This window comes from Sciurus carolinensis, chromosome 12 (genome assembly GCF_902686445.1).
Source record: "Sciurus carolinensis chromosome 12, mSciCar1.2, whole genome shotgun sequence".
NCBI classification, from domain to species: Eukaryota; Metazoa; Chordata; class Mammalia; order Rodentia; family Sciuridae; genus Sciurus; species Sciurus carolinensis.
Window position 1 is genome coordinate 40,526,420 of NC_062224.1, and position 18,174 is coordinate 40,544,593.

Consider the following 18,174-nt stretch of genomic DNA (forward strand, 5'->3'; position numbering starts at 1 on the left):
CCAATAATAAAATATGGCATCTAAAAACGAGCATCCCCTATAGTGAACTTCTGTATGATTTCATTACTGCCTCTTTGTACAGTGCTTTCCCCACTGATTGTAAGCACACTAAAGGGGCTGTTTTCTTCTGTACGGATTACCAGAAACTAAACCAAGCCTAGCCAGTGACTGGTGTACAGTTCATACAAAATAAAGGTTTGGTTGACCAATGAACGATTGAGTGCTGGAAAAGATCTGTCAAGACAGTCAAAATAATAAAATAAATATAGGTTGAATATATATTTGTAAACTAACATGGAGGAATAAAGAATTCAGATAGAAAAAATTACAGGACAATTATGCAGTGGTATGTTTCATATATGCCTTAGGGAGTTAATAACAAGATATTTTTGTGGACCACGAATGAGTAAGGCTGATTAAGGAGACCCATTGATGCATCTGTGGTTGATATACTTTCTCCAAATAATTTCAAATGTAGAACTAAAGTAATGTTTTTAGGATGAGTATTTTATTTTCATGTACAAAGAAAATATGACTTGGCTTACTGTCAGCATTTATCATGCATTTGCCTCGTCCATTATTCCTGCAAAATAGAAAATTGAAATGGCAGAATGTCTCCTCTGAGACTAACAAGGAAAAATCTGACTCCATCAAATCAGTCCAAAGATGCACTGTCCACAACAGCAGTTCTCATAGGACAGAGCTACACTAGCAGTTCTGTCATTGTATGGGAGCGGGGCAGCAGAGAATGTTCAGAACAGAATAGCAATACGTATCCAAATGGAATGCTGTGGGAATTTATCAGCGATTTCTCCAATTAGAGCCGGAGCCTTGGAGCTCAACTCTGAATCCACCCGCTGGGGTGTAGTATCAGTACTAGCTAAATAAATGATAGAGTTGTTCTAAACACTCCTGACATGCAGAGTTTAAGACAAGTTCAAATTTAAACCCCAGGCAGCTGATGCTGAAAAGACAAACTGTTGGATTGTTATCACAAACATCAGTATACACTACTGTATGAGCTGCCCAGAGGGGAGGCCAATGTTCCAAACTATTACTGACCTCAGGTTATTACCAGTTGTGTATTGAATATAAAGTAATGCAAGGATCAAACTAACCAGTATGAATATCATTCTTATATATTTTAGCTTCTCTACTCTAAATACAAAAGACATACATCCACATACATCCCCAGATGATTTTCTGTAGTTAATTCAATATAAGAAGTTCTGAGTAATAATAACCTTCCAAGGGAACAATTTAGACCATTTGTAATTGGTATCAAGATCTACATCTCCATAATGTAAAAGTGTTATCAATCCATCAAATATTCATGTTCACAAAAGGCTTCATATTGGATATGTGGGATTAGACATTGAAATAGTCAAATCCCAAGAGTTTGTAGTATTGTTTCCATTTCAAGAGGAAGCATGAAACTAAACGCCAATTAATTAGAGATTTTCCATGCTTCTCTTCAAGATAAGAAAGAATTATCTTTCATCAGAAGGTCCTTATTCTGAGTGGATATTTGTGAAAGAGAAAAAATTTAATATACACTACTATACAGAATTTTGTTTAAGAAAGTTAAAATTTTGCTGGGGGATGGGATAACTTGATAAATCTGAACATCTTAAACTTCAAAATAAGTCATAAACAAGATAAAACAAAGAAAAATTGAAAACACAAAATGAAGCAAAAAAATATAAAAATTAAACACAAAAGTAAAGAAAATCAAATACTACAGGTAAATAAAAAAGAGGAATACAGGATAGAAGGGACCACTGTTGGATAGAAGGGACCACTTCTAATGTTGTAAAACACAATAGGATAACTATAGTTGACAACAACCAAGAGAGTGTTTAAAAAATGCTAGCACAGAGGATTTTGAAAGTTCCCAGCACAAAGAAATGATATGTCTAAAGTAATAAATATACCAATTACCCTGATCTGAATATCATACAATGTGTTCATTTGTTGAAATGTCACACAGCATCCCACAAATATTTACAATTACTATGTATCAATTAAAAATAAAAATATCTTCAAAGGAGAGGGATAAAAATATTTTTTTAAAGTTGTGAATCCTGTCATAAACAAGGAACTAATTCCTATAATATATGATGAGCTCTAAAAATTCACAAGAGGGAAGAACCCAGTGACAAAAATTAACAGAGATAAGAATAAATAATTTTCCAGAAAATGAACACAACAATTCAAAAACATGTAAAAGATAACTCAGCCCAATTTATAAGTTTAAACTTATAAAAATTAAACCATAGTAAGGGACAAAAATGAATATTTTACAAACTAAAACTACAATTTGATATAGTCTCCCACCCACTAGAAGGACAATAATTTAAATGCATGATAACACAGAATGTCACCATGACTGATGAAAACCAGATTTTTAAAAAAAAATTTTTGAGGGAAACTGCAAAAGTTAAAATTTCTACAAAGAATGATATTGTCTAATATTGCAAATGAATTTTTCTTTGACCCAATAGTCTTACTCCTAGACTAGGATAAATTTCTATACACTTATCTGGAAATATCTACATGAACTTTAAGGTACCTTAGCCAATACAGTAAGCTAATATTTATATAAATCAGGAATAAAACAAGAAAATGTATTTCTGTATACTAATATTTGCATGAAGTAAAACAAAACATATACACAAAACTAATGAGGGTAGTTTCTAATTCAGGCAAGAAGGGATGGGCATGGATAATAGCCAAAGCAAGAGTTTTTAAAATATACCTTCCTCTATACTTTTCTTTGTGTAACATGCCAATATTACCTAATCAAAAATAAAATTAACTTCAAAAGCAACAGTACCAGGTACATTTTACAGAAAAAGCAGAAAACATCTACTTCAAGTGTGTTAACTTTGCTCCTCAAGTCTTCTCCATATAAAGATTTTTCTATTGTGGTGCTTTCCAGATGAATCCATCTTTCAGATATCACATTATCCACATAACACACACACACACACACACACACACACACACACAAAACATCTAGAGAGAGAGGGAGGGAGAGAGAGAGAGAGAGAGAGAGAGAATAAAATAGATTAGTTTGTTATGTTAAATTTGTAAATATTATGAAGTTACTGATAGGTGTGTCAATTTTATAAGTATTCTACTTATTGTTGTAAATTAAACCACATATATAATATGCTCATTATATGTGTGTGTGTGTGTTCACTGATGTACTGTCTTTTGGCTAATAAGACAGTGACAATTTCTACTTGAGTCTTTGGAGAATTTTTAAATTATCTTCAGTATACATGATTAATTATATAATCAGAAAACAACTCAGTATCGGTTGCTGTCCAGAATTTATTTTATTGCCAGCCAACTGCTTCAAAGAAAGACCACTAGTATGTGGCAAGTGCAATTAGCATGAATGTGTAAATGTTATGTGGATTGGGATGTGAAGACCATATCAGCTTCAGCTCTCACATGGTGCAGAAGGTGGCACACTCTCCTAAGAACCTCCAGAAGTGTACTCAGCCTGCCTGCACAGTTAAAATACTGAATTCTTTCTAAAATGAGAGAAATTTCCCAGAAACAAGTAATACTCTAGGCCTACCAGTCAAGACTGAATTCTGAGTCCTCCATTGTACTCCTTGCTAATGATATAGGCTGCCCATTTCCTTAACAAGCTGGGTTTGTTCATTGGAAAATGTAACAAATAATTTCAAGGTTATGTCACTCTTGGCAAGCACAGTAACGCTGGTGGAAAAAGGAAGTTTTCAGAACAAGGCACAGTCTGAAATCTTGTTTGGAACTACCAGCTTACAAAGATTGTAGTAGAGCCATATTGTTCAAAATCATAGGACTCTGATGCTTGCAGACAGGGAATGCTAATAGGCTTTTAAAAGGATATAATTTTAAAGATTAATTTATTTAACTCAGCCTCTATGAGTAAGAAAACAGCTTTGAAATATGTATATTTATATATATTTTTTTTATTTAGAGTTTGTCTTTTAACTGTTTGCATGGTAAAGGATACATTTGTCTTCACTTCTAATTATAACCAACTTTTCATGATTCAGGAGATGGTTATTTGCATGAACTTGAGTTCTACATTTCCTTTCTCTTGTCCACTACTTTAATTTGATTGTTTGTTAGTCCTTCCTTCATTAGGTAAGCCAAGAAAGGGAAATGAAGGTAAGCTGAAATAATTTATTATTGGCCAATTTTATGTTAAATCCCTGACCATGATAATTACTTGTGTTTTAGATCAATTTTATCATTAATCTATTGAAACACTTTCTTTTGTAGATAAGAGAAAGATTAAAGGTCTTCTGCCATTATCTGAGTCATCCAATTCTGCCTTCACTTTTGCACCTACAAGCCTGGGTAAGCTACGAGCCACTCTGGTTTTGGGGGCATAATTCTTCTGATGACTTTTCAAAAATACTTTCAGAAAAGAATTTGGGATAAGAATTTTAAATGCCTATGAAATACACCAGACTCCCCAAAGGAAGTTTATACATGAATTCAAGGACATACACAAACCAATTAGTTTCTTCCAAAGAATCTGAAACTCTGGTCCTTGTGCACAACCAGCAGTCAATTAGCTATGCATATATCTAACTTGCTTCATAGCCTAAAACATTCCATTTTTCTAAGGCTCTGTCAGTGCATATTATTCTGACAGATACAATCACATTACAATCAACTATAATTATCTCTAAAATATGATTATATATGCTTTAGATTACCACAAGGACTTGAGAATTTTACTTTTTTTAAAGAGAATTTTTTTTTGTTTGTAGCATATTTTGTAATTGGACTATATTGCTTCCTTAATTATAATGGCACATACCAAAACATTTGGCCTAGAGAGACTTCTTAAATCTACACTCCTTAAAGAATACAGGATTTCCATTGGCTAAGACACATGATTTGACAAAAGACATATTTTCACTCACAACTTTGGCTTTAGCTAAGTAGGAAAGAAATATTAATTTCCTCTTTCTGTCTTAGCAAGAAACAGGATAGGCAAATAAGGGTCTAAAGAGAGAGGGAAGTTAAAATCTTTTTTCCTTTGGCTTACGTGTCCTCATGCAATAAGGCATCCTGGTTCTGTTTGTCAGGGTTAGTGGGCTTAGGTGATACAATTCTCCAACAAAGGGAAGTTATAAAAAGAAACTAAAGAAACTTGACAATACTGGATTTTTTGGGGGGTGTTTTTTGTTTGTTTGTTTGTTTTTTGCTTTTTGTTTACTTTTATTTTTTTTACACTAAAAGGCCATGTATCTATAAAGTCGTTTGAGATAACTAACCAGTAAATCCTGTATCTTCACATTATATACAGGTCTGATTAATGCATCTTATTTCCTGGAAGAGTATTTTGTGAACATGTGAGAGAAAATTTAGCCATGTCTATCTGACTAGCCTTCTTAATGGAATACATTAGCTGAGGATCTGTTTCAGAAATCAGCTGGCTTAGTAATTGAATAACAGCTTTCATTAGTAATCCATGAGTCTGGAGAACTTTTTGATAGCTTCTGGGGAAGAGTTTGGAGGAAAGAGAAAATGTGGAATAAAGATTTTATCTATATAACTGCATAATCATATTAAAATTTGAAATAATATGAACCTTGAGGAACATCTAACGCAAATAGAACACTAATGCAAAATGGATTGAAGTATTCAGAAAACCCTATTAAACCTATACTTTACTTCTGAATGATAACACATCTGATGTATTTCTATTACTACCTTATATTCATATTAAGAATTACAATAAACTGGCATATAGTTTACATTTTAAGTAAAATTCAAAACATATATAAATTCACTATACCTCCTCATTTTCTCAGGTTAGGAATTAGAGAAACCAAAAAAACTATAGGACAAGATATTATAAGAATATAAAGCAATATCTAAAAAAAGAATATTTTGTATGTGGGTCTTCTTACAATAAGATGTAAGGTAGCATGAGCTCCTTTAAGAGAAAACTTTTCACCAGGATTATTTGATATTTTCTATTTCATTGATCCTTCCTCTTTTCTGTTATTATTTAAGGATTACTCATTTAGGTTAAACAATATTTTATTTGAAACAGGAGTTTTTCAAAATTGCTTTTTAGACTTTATGACCAAGCTAAGGGTCAATTTATTTTTAAAAATTAGGTTATCAACTATGTGTCCCTGTGAACTGTGATACAGTACTTAAAACATATGCAATAACATGTTATATAAACATATACTACCACATATAATAAAAGAACAACAGTAAGCAAAGTTGTTAAATAGTCACTTTAAGAAGTTAAATCCCAGAATACTAGGAAGATTTTTTTCCAATGAAAGAAGCGTATGTAAGTGAAAACCTTGGACAATAATCTTGAGCTCCATATATACAAACCTATTCAAAAATGTGAATTGACTTATCAAGCAATTTCCATCATATTAACTACTCATATTAAATATACTCACCAAAGCAGCTAATTCATATGTTGTAAATTATAGGCACCTGGACAGGTGAAGATAAGAACTTTTTCAAATAATTTTCAAGATGCTGCCAATAGTCTTGAAATTCAGACATAGAATTTTACAACTAGGCTTATGACTGACCAGCTCTTTGAAATCAGAACTTCAAGAAAATTGAGGGTGTGTAAATTTGGTTTGCTGTCTCTATGGTATATATTCCTCTCTTTCCTGTTGTCACACACTGAAGCCTGAGGACAGACTCATGGCACTGTGTGGCTGTTGCCAAGTCACTCACCTATTTGAGCCTGATTTTCTCACACTGAAACAGGAACACTAAAATAGACTATTCTAAAAGAGTTTTTATCATCCAGAAGGTGTTTTAAACTATATCACAGAATAAATCAAGGAAAATGAAGAACGATTATAAAGTGAGACAGGTTTTTTGATAAATACACCAAAACCTACAAATACAAGTACAATATTTAACATGAACGATAATAATAAAATGGTCAAACAAATAGTATGACTATATGCTATATAGTATCTTAAGTTTTATATACATTACATATCAATCCTCATAAAATCCTGATACTGACAAGTAGATAGGACACAGAGAAGTTATGTATTGTGGAGACATGTGTATAGTAAGTGGAAAGCCAAGAGATCCAGGCAGTAGACTCCAGAGTATGAACATTCACCCCAGGTTCTCTCTGCCTCAATCTGCAGTGCCATGTAATTCTATACCTGCCCCAACCTCTGCCCTTCTACAATAAGGGCATATTAAACCATATTTCTAGAACACCTGATTCTTCTTTTACCAATTCAATTTGCCCAGATTCTAATTACCCTTTAGGACTATATTCCAGTTCAACTCCCTCACAAACCTTCCTCAGTGCAGACACAGACACAATGCTTAAGTGTTGGTGCTTTTTCTGGATCCAGACATATCTGACTACACCTACATCTTTAAAAATGAGAGGAATAATAATAATGATTACTAAGTTTACTGTTAAGATTTCATGCAAATAAGCCTTAGAGGAGTACACAGTATGGAATTTGTGCCCCAAACACTTTCAGTTAGCTTGTCTGCTTCTGCCAATTCAGAATAAAATTCTCCACTTTTTCAGGGTAAGAAGGGAGTTGGTGCCTAAAATATCTCCTGAGAGGCTTGTATTATAATCATATTTTTTGCATTCAACAAACTTTCTTGAGCATCTGGACTCTATGAAAAAGGAAACATAAAACATATTCTTGATATATGTCTTAATCTGATGGTAAAGAGATAAACATCAAAAGTTAATAATAGGCCAGGCATGGTGGCACATGCCTGTAATCCCAGCAATTTGGGAGGCTGAGATAGGAGGATTGCAAGTTCAAAGCCAGCCTCAAGCAATTTAGCCAGACACTAAACAATTTAGTGAGACCCTCTCTGTAAATAAAATAAAGGGTTAGAGATGTGGCTCAGTGGTTAAGCACCCCAGGTTCATTCGATCTCTGGTACCAAAAAAAAATTGATCATAGCATAATATTATGTTATAATAGGTAAAATGTTCAAAATATGGAGCATTGGAAAATAAGTATCACTTTCTTCCTTCCTTTCCTCCTTCATTCCTTCCCTCTTTTTCCTCCCATGCTAGGGATGGAACGCTTGGGAATACTAAGCAAGTGCTCTACCATAAGCTGGTAATCATTTCTTAAGCCAGGAATTCATTTCTTGAGGAAATAGTAATGGAATGCTTCTATGGCTTGTCATATCTTTATCAAGGTCTATGCCTGTCAATTGCTAACTTTGGTAATTTAATCTGACTAAGGTCTCAACTTATCAATAAAAAGTATATTTTGTGTATTCAAGATAATCATATTATTGGAGTATGATAGGTTATCATTAGTGGTGGCTATGATAATCAGCAATCTGAAGTTAGGACTGACATCTAATGAATGTTTTTATCTTCCACAAGATATCTCAAAATATTCTCTCAATGTAGACCCTAGATACCTATAAGTAGTCACATGCATTTTTGCATCAGTATACATAGTCCATAACAGTACTCATCCTCACCTGAGGTTTCTACCCTTCTCTAGCAAAGGGAAATTATTTTTATTTTTTTCTAAGTCTGGTGATACAGGTGGAATTTATCCTTTTAGACCAGGGCTTTCCATTTGCATTATATCTAGGTAAAAATACCATGCAAGGGAAAGGTGGAATGTTAAGGGAACCGTCCTGTCATCAAGCCCCTCACATTGTGAGAAGCCTTTGATTTATGTCCTTAGTCTGTGAGTGGCTCATAATGAAAAGGGAACCTGAACTAAGAGAGAAGGCAAAAACTTCATGAATAGTTAAGTTCTTCACCTTTGACTAATTTTTCTATGGGACCCTTGCTAGAAGCAAACTTCTTACAGTATAAAATGATACTGCTCAGCCAATAGAGGAAAGATACTCAGAACCTAGAATTTAGGGAAAATCTGATGCATGCATGGCCCAGAATAAAGCCCAAATGAACATATGGAATCCCCGTGTAAAACAACAGAATTATAGTGAATTTAAAAAATAAGTAGTCAGCAGTAAAAACATTATGTTGGTAGGGAACCCAAAAATCAGATTCCTTAGTGGAATTTGGCAAGGAAATTATTAGTTCTTGGCTCTGAAGTATCATGTTAGAGTCCCTTGGAATGCTAGCAAGTTTATTGTTTAGCAAGTGACCATAAGGTCACATGATCCAGGAACCAGTGGCAGATCATAGCAAGAAGGAAAGATAATAAAGACCAAAGGGGAATACAGATGTTGTGTGAGGAAAGGTAGGCAGAACCAACAGCAAATACAGCAACGGTGATAGAGGAAAAAATTTATGGTAAAGCATGATAGTCCCAGCTCTGTAACATTTTGGCAACATTGGATACTAAGTTTATACAAATCATTAAGAAAAATGTAGACAATGCAATGAGAGATGGAAAATGATTTAAGCAGGCCACATCCCAGAAGACATCCAAATGGCCAGTAAAGATACAAATAGATTCTCAACCATTCTATCATTAGAAAAACACAAATTAACACAAAAAGATATACTACTATACAGTGAAGATAATTAATATAATTTAAAAACAAAACAAAACAAAGTATCATGATACCAAGTATTGGCAAACATGTGGGGCAACCACATTAAAAAGCTTTCTAACAATAGATATGAAAGATAAACTTATGTGTACTCTGTTACCCAGCAATTCCATGTCTAGTAAAATATTCAAAATAAATGAAGAGGAGTTGAAGAAACTGCATGGCAACTTTGTTCATAATATCGCAAAACTTAGGAAAGCCCAAATGTTTACCAATAGCATGACAAATGAAATTTTGCAGTGTGAAAAATTTTTTATATACAAGATTACTATACAGGAAGGGGAATGAACAATAGGTACACACAATGTGGATCAGCCTCACAAAATTATGTTAAGCAAAATAAGACAAATAAGATTACCTTTTATATGATACCACTGACTTGAATTTAAACAACAGACATAACTATTCTGTAGGGTAAAAAAATCAGAATAACACTTATCATTTTGGCATTGTTGTTGAAAAGGAGCACAAAAAGGGCTTTCTGGAGCGTTGGCAATATTTTCTATACTGATCTAGGTGATGATTCCAAGAGTATATATAAGCATTATGCAGGAATAAAATTTTTTTTGAGTGTACATATTTAAATTTTGTATATTTTCCTCATTTTCGTTATACCTTAATTTAAAAAACAAAACAAAACAAAAAAAAAAAAACAAGTTCAAACAAAATTTTTTTATTTCCTTCAAGAAGTCACTCCGGCTTCAACCAGGAGGGAAAAACATGAATCTCAAGTTCAAGACAACTCAAAAAAGGATTGAGCTGTGTTAAAATTTACCTCATGCAATTAAAACAGTTTAGATCCAAGCAATTAGAAAAGTTTTCCCATTGCGTAATGAGGAGGCATAAACAAAACCACATTTATCTAATACAGGTAATCATTAATTACACCTGTTTCTAAGATAAAGTTTCTCGTTTAAGAGTTTTGACTCTTCTCAACCAATTTAGTTTCTCTTTTTAATGTTATAAATTCAAGAATTCTACTCAGGTAATTTAAATCTGCTGTAAGATCTTGGTGATTAATTTGATGATTCTGTAAATGTGAGTGTTGCAATTCTAATTGCTTTACATTTTCAATGGTTCTGGTCTCTCAATTAAAAAATAGAAACTTTATCCAAATTATTTAAGTAAGTAGTTAAATATGTTAAACCTCTTCCAGAAATGGAAACCAAATAACCAAATCAAGTCACCTATTCAATGTCCAAAATGGCTCATTAGCAATGATTACAATTAGGTAACTTTGGGTGACCTAGGCAGGTTAGACACAGAGAGTGCATTGTGAGGCCATGACTCCAATTGTTTACCTCTTTTTGTGAAACTGCCACTAGAGGCTTGTAATTCCAAACTGTGATTCCAAACTCTCACTCTATACCTTATTCCTCTTATTTTCTAGCTTAGCTAATATATCTTGTGTTTGATATCCCAGAATTGATTTAATATAATATAGAAGATATCGTTAAAAAAAAAAAAAAAAAAAACTAAGAAGAAAATGCAAGAACAAGTACAGAAAATGGGGTCAGCATGAAATTTAAAAGGCAGATGCTAAGTATTTTCTAGGAATGGCTCTAAAGTTGGCTCTCAGTTTTCTAGGAACCATTCCTGATGCTGGGCATATTATTAGTGCCTAATCCATGTTGAGTTCTGTTCGATGAAAATTAGAATGGAAAAATCATCAGATATAGCTGTAAATCTGCACAGAGCATTTTTTCCTTTCTGAGTGCCTTTTCTTTTATAGGCCATTTTGATTTGTCAACCTCAGCTGACCTATGCCAGAAACCCTTTTGCTCCTGGTCCTCTGGTTTCTTGCTTCCAATTTATCCAGAGTTTCCTTTTCCATTTATGGTTTATTTTTATTATTTGTATTTAATAATTAGGTTTTGAAATTTTGACCCTGATAATAAATATGAATTTAAAACTGTTGACAACACTCTATCCCTTAGCAAATGAGCTATAATTTTATGTTTATAGTGAACATATATTTCAATGTCGATGTTGGATGCCTTGCCAATGTAACTTTTAAAATAATGATTAAAAAAGTAAAACCGCTAAAATAATTTGTGACCTGGCCTCTGTTACTTTGTACAAATTATGTAAGGATTTAACATAATATTCTGTAAAATTTTACCCCAAATAAGGTAGGCTAATTATACATGGGGATAAATAATAGACAATGGTTTTTGGACTGTGCAAACCAAGACTTTAACAATTAACAGTTATCTGACATGCAGGAGTAGGGAAATTAGTATTTCATTCTACCCATGTACTTTATACTTTTTTTGTAAAGACTTTGTATTTCTTTTCTAACAGCAAACACATATTAAACAAATGCCTATTTTTGAGCAGAACTAACCAAAACATCTGTTTGTACCTAAATCTACTTTTATGAATTATCTAGAAACCAAACTTTATTTTATTGTTAATGCTTTGTGATCAGTCAAAAAGGATAATTAAGATGTGATAAATGAATAAACCAGCCAGCATGTCTTTGCTTATTTTCAACCCAATTCACACAATTGGAGAAATGTACATGCACCTGAATACATACCCACAACTGAATCACTCTTTCTCTCTGTCTACATGTATGATAAGATTTATCTATGTTTGGCAGATTAGAGGTTAGCACTCAAGAGCAGTGGTGGCTAATGTAGCTGCCATTAATGTTTTATTCTAGACAATACAGCTCAGATTTAAAAAGAAAAAAAGGAAGGAAGAAAGAAAAAAAAAAAACCTAAGGCCCCTATTCTCCTATTGATACAGCAGGCTTTAGAGGACAGATCCCTATTAGTGTGAATGGTAGTTATATGTCTGAATTTCCCCCCATGTTCACTAGGCTAAATGGGAAAATTGACAGTCTATTCCCTAAAACTATATACAGCAGCAATAATCTTGTCTTTTCAGGATTTTCTACATGCAAGCTCCCCAAAATCTTGCATTTAATGTGTTTCACTCATTAAATTTGATTAGAGCAGAGTTGAATGATTTTATTTTAAAACCCTCAACTAATTGTTCCTTAATTAAGTTGGGTGATTTGTAATTGAAAAAGGATGTTAGATTTCTAGTCAGATAGGGCTCAGTTCACAGTTACTGATGGAAGAAAAATAAGATACAGAATTGAGTTTCAGAAATCAATGCAAAATAATAAAAAATTAAAAGGGAGGAGCAGTCTATCAATAGCACTGCTGTAACAAAGGGGAGGCTTGTTTTATATTGATTAGCTGCTGTTAAATAAGGTGTCACTGCTTCCCAACAGTGCAGGGTCTTGCAGGGTTTTTTAATGCAAGGGGTGCGGGGGGGGGGGGTCTGGACAGAACCAGAGCATCAATATTAGAGCTGTAAAAACACTTATAAATGCAATTCTGCAGCTCACCATCAGAGTAGCTCTCTAACCAGTAAGCCATGGTAGTCTGGAAGAAAGAAAGTAGACTGCTGCTGCACAAAATTCCTCATTGGACCTTCTAGAGAGTACTAGGATTTGGTTCCTGTTAAGATGGAACTAACTTGAGAGGTTATTTCTGAATGCTGTCTAATGCAAGGCATTTACCACCTCACATCTATAGATTTCACAGCTTAAATAAGTTATGCAGAACTTAACAGCCCCTTAGAAGATAGCTATCAGATACTCAAATCTGGTATTCAACAATAGTGGCAGTTATTTCTTGAAAAATTGTCCTGCAATAGAACAGAATCTCTATAATTATCATCATTTCATTATTTAATCAAAGCTATAAGCATAGGAGATGAAGATGAAGGTACATTATTATTATCTTCAGGATTCAAAATCATAGTAATGCTTAAAATTTAGCAGCAATAATGTTCTCACATGCAAGGAAAAATTACCATATCCTAAAACAGTATCTAACATACTCTAATGTCCTAAAAAAGAGTAATAGGAATTATACTTTCTTCTTTAGGGTCTTGATATCAAAAAAGCAGGGTGAGAGAAGCTACTAATTGTATAATAGAGTTATTATTTTTTAGTCTTGGGGGTCATCATCTAAAAATTGGGGATGGTAAGATCTTTCCCCTTTCTAACTCATTGGGCTTTAGGGGCATAGACAAGCTAATGCCCATAGTAATATGATAAAATGTAAAGCAATATACTTACTTAAAATACTGCATTATTCTTTTCTGAAGAATAAGCTGAACAAAAGGAATAGGAAATCCTTCATGGGAACTAATATCTTCTAGTGGTTGCTGCCAAGGAAACCAAAGACAGGTGTCATACTAGGACAAGAGCCCCAGAAATCATTTATTAAATGGAGCCTTCTACTAATCAGTTAATTTTTTAAAAATTTGTTTTTCTTATTCCAGGGAATTTCGGCTATCTTAAATATGTGACAACCAAACAGGGTAACATTCGCAAAAATTGTGGTGAACAAGTGGGGTGGAGACAAAAAAAGTTTGGGAACAGGAAAATGGAAGAAAGGCACATGATTAAGTCATAAATATATTGGAGCTGCTACATACCAGTTTACAAACTTTAACTGTGCACACTTCTTGAACTTCACGTCTTGTGATGTTATGTGGGTAGACTGAAATCAGCCAAGGTATGATAGTTTGAAATTCAGAAATTAGCAAGTATTAAACTCAAAACTTTTTTTTTCCCCCTAAGAGCTGTGAAATATTTGTCAACACCACAGATGACCCCAAAACTTTGCCATAAACTTCATAGTACCCAAAGAAAAAGGGAAGTGTTGTTTGTTACAGTCCAATGTCTACAGAGTAATTTGTATCTAAGTTCTAGGAGGAATTTGTAACTATTATTTTTACAAAGCACAGGAATATCTTGCCTCAGTTTCTCACAAAGTAAGTACTATATGAGGGAGTAGATAACCCTCTCCAATTTTCCCATCACAATACTGAGCAAAAACAACTGTTTTAAAAGCAGAAATATTTCAGCATCCCATATTTATACTGCCATTGTACCACAAGTCAAGAGGAAGTAAGTAAAGTTTTTCTTTTTTTTTAATTAATGAAAGAACAAAAGTTACTATTTTTTGAAAAGCACACTGTTAGTTAGCTTTCCATCACTGACAAAAGACCTGAGATAATCAGCTTACAAGGACCAAAGATTTATTTTGGCTCACAGTTACTGGTGTTTCAGTCTACAGTTGGTTGACTCTTGCTTTTGTGACTGAGAGAAGGCAAAACATGATGAACTGGGAGTAGATGCTCCAACAAAGTCTCTCACCTCACTGTGGTCATCTCATGATGGGCTAGAGAGCAATGAGAGGAGGAAGGAATGGGAATCCAATATCCTCTTCAAGGGTCCGCCCTCACTGACCTAACTTTCTCCCACTATGCTCCACCTCTTAAGTGTTCCACCCCCAATAGTGCCATGGCGGATGACCAGGCCTTTAGCATATAGATGGGTCTTTGGGAGACATTTAAGACCCAAACATAGCATACACTGTTATCAAAATAAAGTTTAATGATATTGGAATTCTGAATCATCTACATATAGAGAGGAACTACCAGAGAAGTAGAGAAAACAGGAGATATTAACTCTATGAATACTACCATTTCTCACAAGCGGGTCACAGTTCCTAACTGAATGGATAATTCTAGATTATTAATTTGATGTATATTGTTTCTGGTTAGCCTCTACTTTTATCTTCTTTTACTGTCAGAAAATTTCAACGTCATTTACATTTGTTCTATATATACTAGTTTTAATAAATCGATATAAATTTTAAAGAACAGGCTTTCTTCTTACTAGAAATATTAGTCTGCATTCAAAAATCTTCATTTTATCTTAAGATTTATCTGCCCCTATTGACAATATTTTATGTCTTTTTCACTGAACTGATTCTCATAAAAGTTTAGTGAGAAGGAAAAATACATTTCATAATATTGGTAAATTGCCACCCTGTCTTCTAAGCTGGTTTATTTTAGTCCGTTTTCTCTATTCTTCTTTCCTTTGTTCTTAATACAAGTGCTATTTGCTCAGACAAGGATGTCAGCATCATTGGAATTTCAGAAAAGAAAAAACACTTGTCAACACTTTCACTTTCCTTCATTCTCACTCCTTTGTGCATTACAAACGCACCTTTCAGAACACAAACATAGACACAGGTATCTTCCCTGCTACTCACATGTAACATTCAATCTCCAACTGCATCGTCTACTCTGCTAACTGTTAAACTACAATCCATTCACACTCCTGATGAAAGAACACTGCTTAAAATATTGGACATCATTAATTCTACCTCTTTTACATTACAAAGATTAATGGGCAAGGTAAGAGATTATCTTTCAGGAGTTTGGCAAGTACTTTACTAATTAAAATGATACAATATACATTGGAATAGCATTATTGGCTCTGGAAAAACTATATATACTCATTACAAGAAATTTAAAATACAAAAATGTATAACAAATAGCTATGAACTAAAATTACACAACTTTACCAGACAATAATCATTAATACTTCAAACCCCAGCACCCAAGTAGCTCTGTATGTATGCAAAGAAGGGTACCTTCAATTTCCAAAGAGAGTAAAAAAAGATAAAATTGTCAATGATGGATTTCTACATGGCTGAATGAGTGCCACAATGTTACCCTTGTCTATATGTACTCAAGCATTTAACAAATGGTTGAATATTGACACTAGTGTAAGAGATGTAACTAAGTGTTGAAGACTGAAAAATAAATAAAACAGCCTCTGCCTTCAGAGTCTACACAGGATCAGGGAAAGGTATGTAAAAACAGAATTACAAAATAGTATGATAGAAAAAAACTGAATCAAGACCCTCTAAATAAAATTGGGGAAAAAAATTAATGGTTGATTAGGTTAAAAAAAAAGATTTTGTCAAACTTAAACTTGAGGTATTCTGTTTTAGAGACTCAAGATGAATAAATAATATGGGTAGTAATACAATAGATTTTGCAGCAAACAAAAATCTATGGCCAATGTAAGATGCCTCTGGTAAATTCAAGAAGTGTAAGTAATGCAGTATTTAGCAACATAATTCTATATCTCAGGAAAAAGCTCAGACCTGGAGTTATAAATGCACAGATGTTACATATGCATTGTATTTGAAGTCACAGCAGTGAATTAATAGATATGTCTTTATATACAGAATACATACTATAGAAATGTATATATATATACACAGAATATACACTGTATATATACATATTTCTCTATATTCTCTATGGTAATTAATGCCAGTCAAAATTCATGTATTCAAACTTAATTGCCAATATCATACTATTAAAAGGCTGGACCTTTCAAAAATGATTAGATCATGATGATACAGTCCTCAGGAATGGTTAGCAACTACATATAAAGACTAGAAAAACTAGTCTAGACCCTTTCTGGCTTCATGCCTTTAAGGAGGTGAGGCATCATCTTGGAAGCAGAGACTAGTCCTACCAGACAATGAACATGCTGGTACCTTGTAGCTGGACTTCCCAGCTCTGTGAGAAACAAATTTCTATTCCATATAAATTAACCAGCCTAGGGAATGCTGTTATATAATAGTATTAATGGAATACACACAACCCCCAACACTCACTTACACAGACACCTCCAGAATTTTAAAAACTTTTAATCATATATTTTATACTTTACTGGAGGAGAAAATATGCTATTTCTAAAACTTCAGAATGTAAAACTCTTCTGGGTGTAAATTAGAAGATACAAAATTCTTTTAAAAGATCAAAGTTTTCGATCATGAAATAGATTATTATCAAAGACAGTGAGGAGGGCTGGGGAGATAGCTCAGCTGGTAGAGTGCTTGCCTTGCAAGCACAAGGCCCTGAGTTGATACCAGTACCGCAAAAAAAAAAAAAAAAAAAAAAAAAAAAGTGAGGTCCCTGTCACTAGAAGTGTTCAACTAGTCTTTATGACATCTCCACCACAGAATTATGAAAAATAGACAAGATTTTAAACAACCATGGATTTTAGAGTCTGATGTATTTTAACATTCTAAACCATAAATTTGTTCTCCTTATTTTGGACTTGTTCTTTGTGGCTCATTAATGAATGAAGGCATGCTATGAAGAAATACTAAAAAGGGGATACATATAAGGTTTCACTTTCTTTAAATGAACAGGGCTCTAGACTCTAAATGTACCAACAAAAACTATATACTAAGTTTCCACTCTGCTCTCTTCCCAAAAGTCATAGTCAACCTACAAAGCTACCTTCATGAAACAAACATATAGCCTAGTATGACATAAAGTTAAATGATTAAACTATGGAAAAAAAGAAGTGATACAATAGTAATGCTGTGAAAACACAGGTCATATAACTCACTTCTAATTGGATTTGGGAGGTCAGTGCATTCCTACAGGATATGAGGCATAAACTAGCATGTGAATAGTGGAATTACATCAATGAAGAAGGAAGGACAGAAAGCAGTCAGTAGAAGCAGGATGTGCAGAGGGTAGGACATTGGCCCTGGAAGATCAGTTAATGCGTAGTACACTGATGAGAAGCGAGTAGCTAGGGATGAAGAAGAGACTTGCACAGAGTCAGATCATGACTACACTAGACTTTATCTGAGGCAAAGAAACTCTGAAATACTACAACCCAATGACTGAAATGAACAGATGTTATAGAAATTGCCTGACTTCTCCCTGGAGAATCTATAGAGCAAAGTGAAGAAGGTGTGA

General features: G+C 33.6%; 1 long non-coding RNA gene across 1 annotated transcript; it reads right to left on the reverse strand.

Annotated features, from left to right (window-relative positions):
* Positions 1-13,649: 13,649 nt before the first annotated feature.
* Positions 13,650-14,745, reverse strand: LOC124961488 (uncharacterized). Its single transcript, XR_007104264.1, has 3 exons — positions 14,640-14,745; positions 14,020-14,084; positions 13,650-13,746 (listed from the first exon to the last, which is right to left on the reverse strand). It is a non-coding gene; the product is annotated as an uncharacterized LOC124961488 (long non-coding RNA).
* Between the last annotated feature and the right edge of the window lie 3,429 nt (positions 14,746-18,174).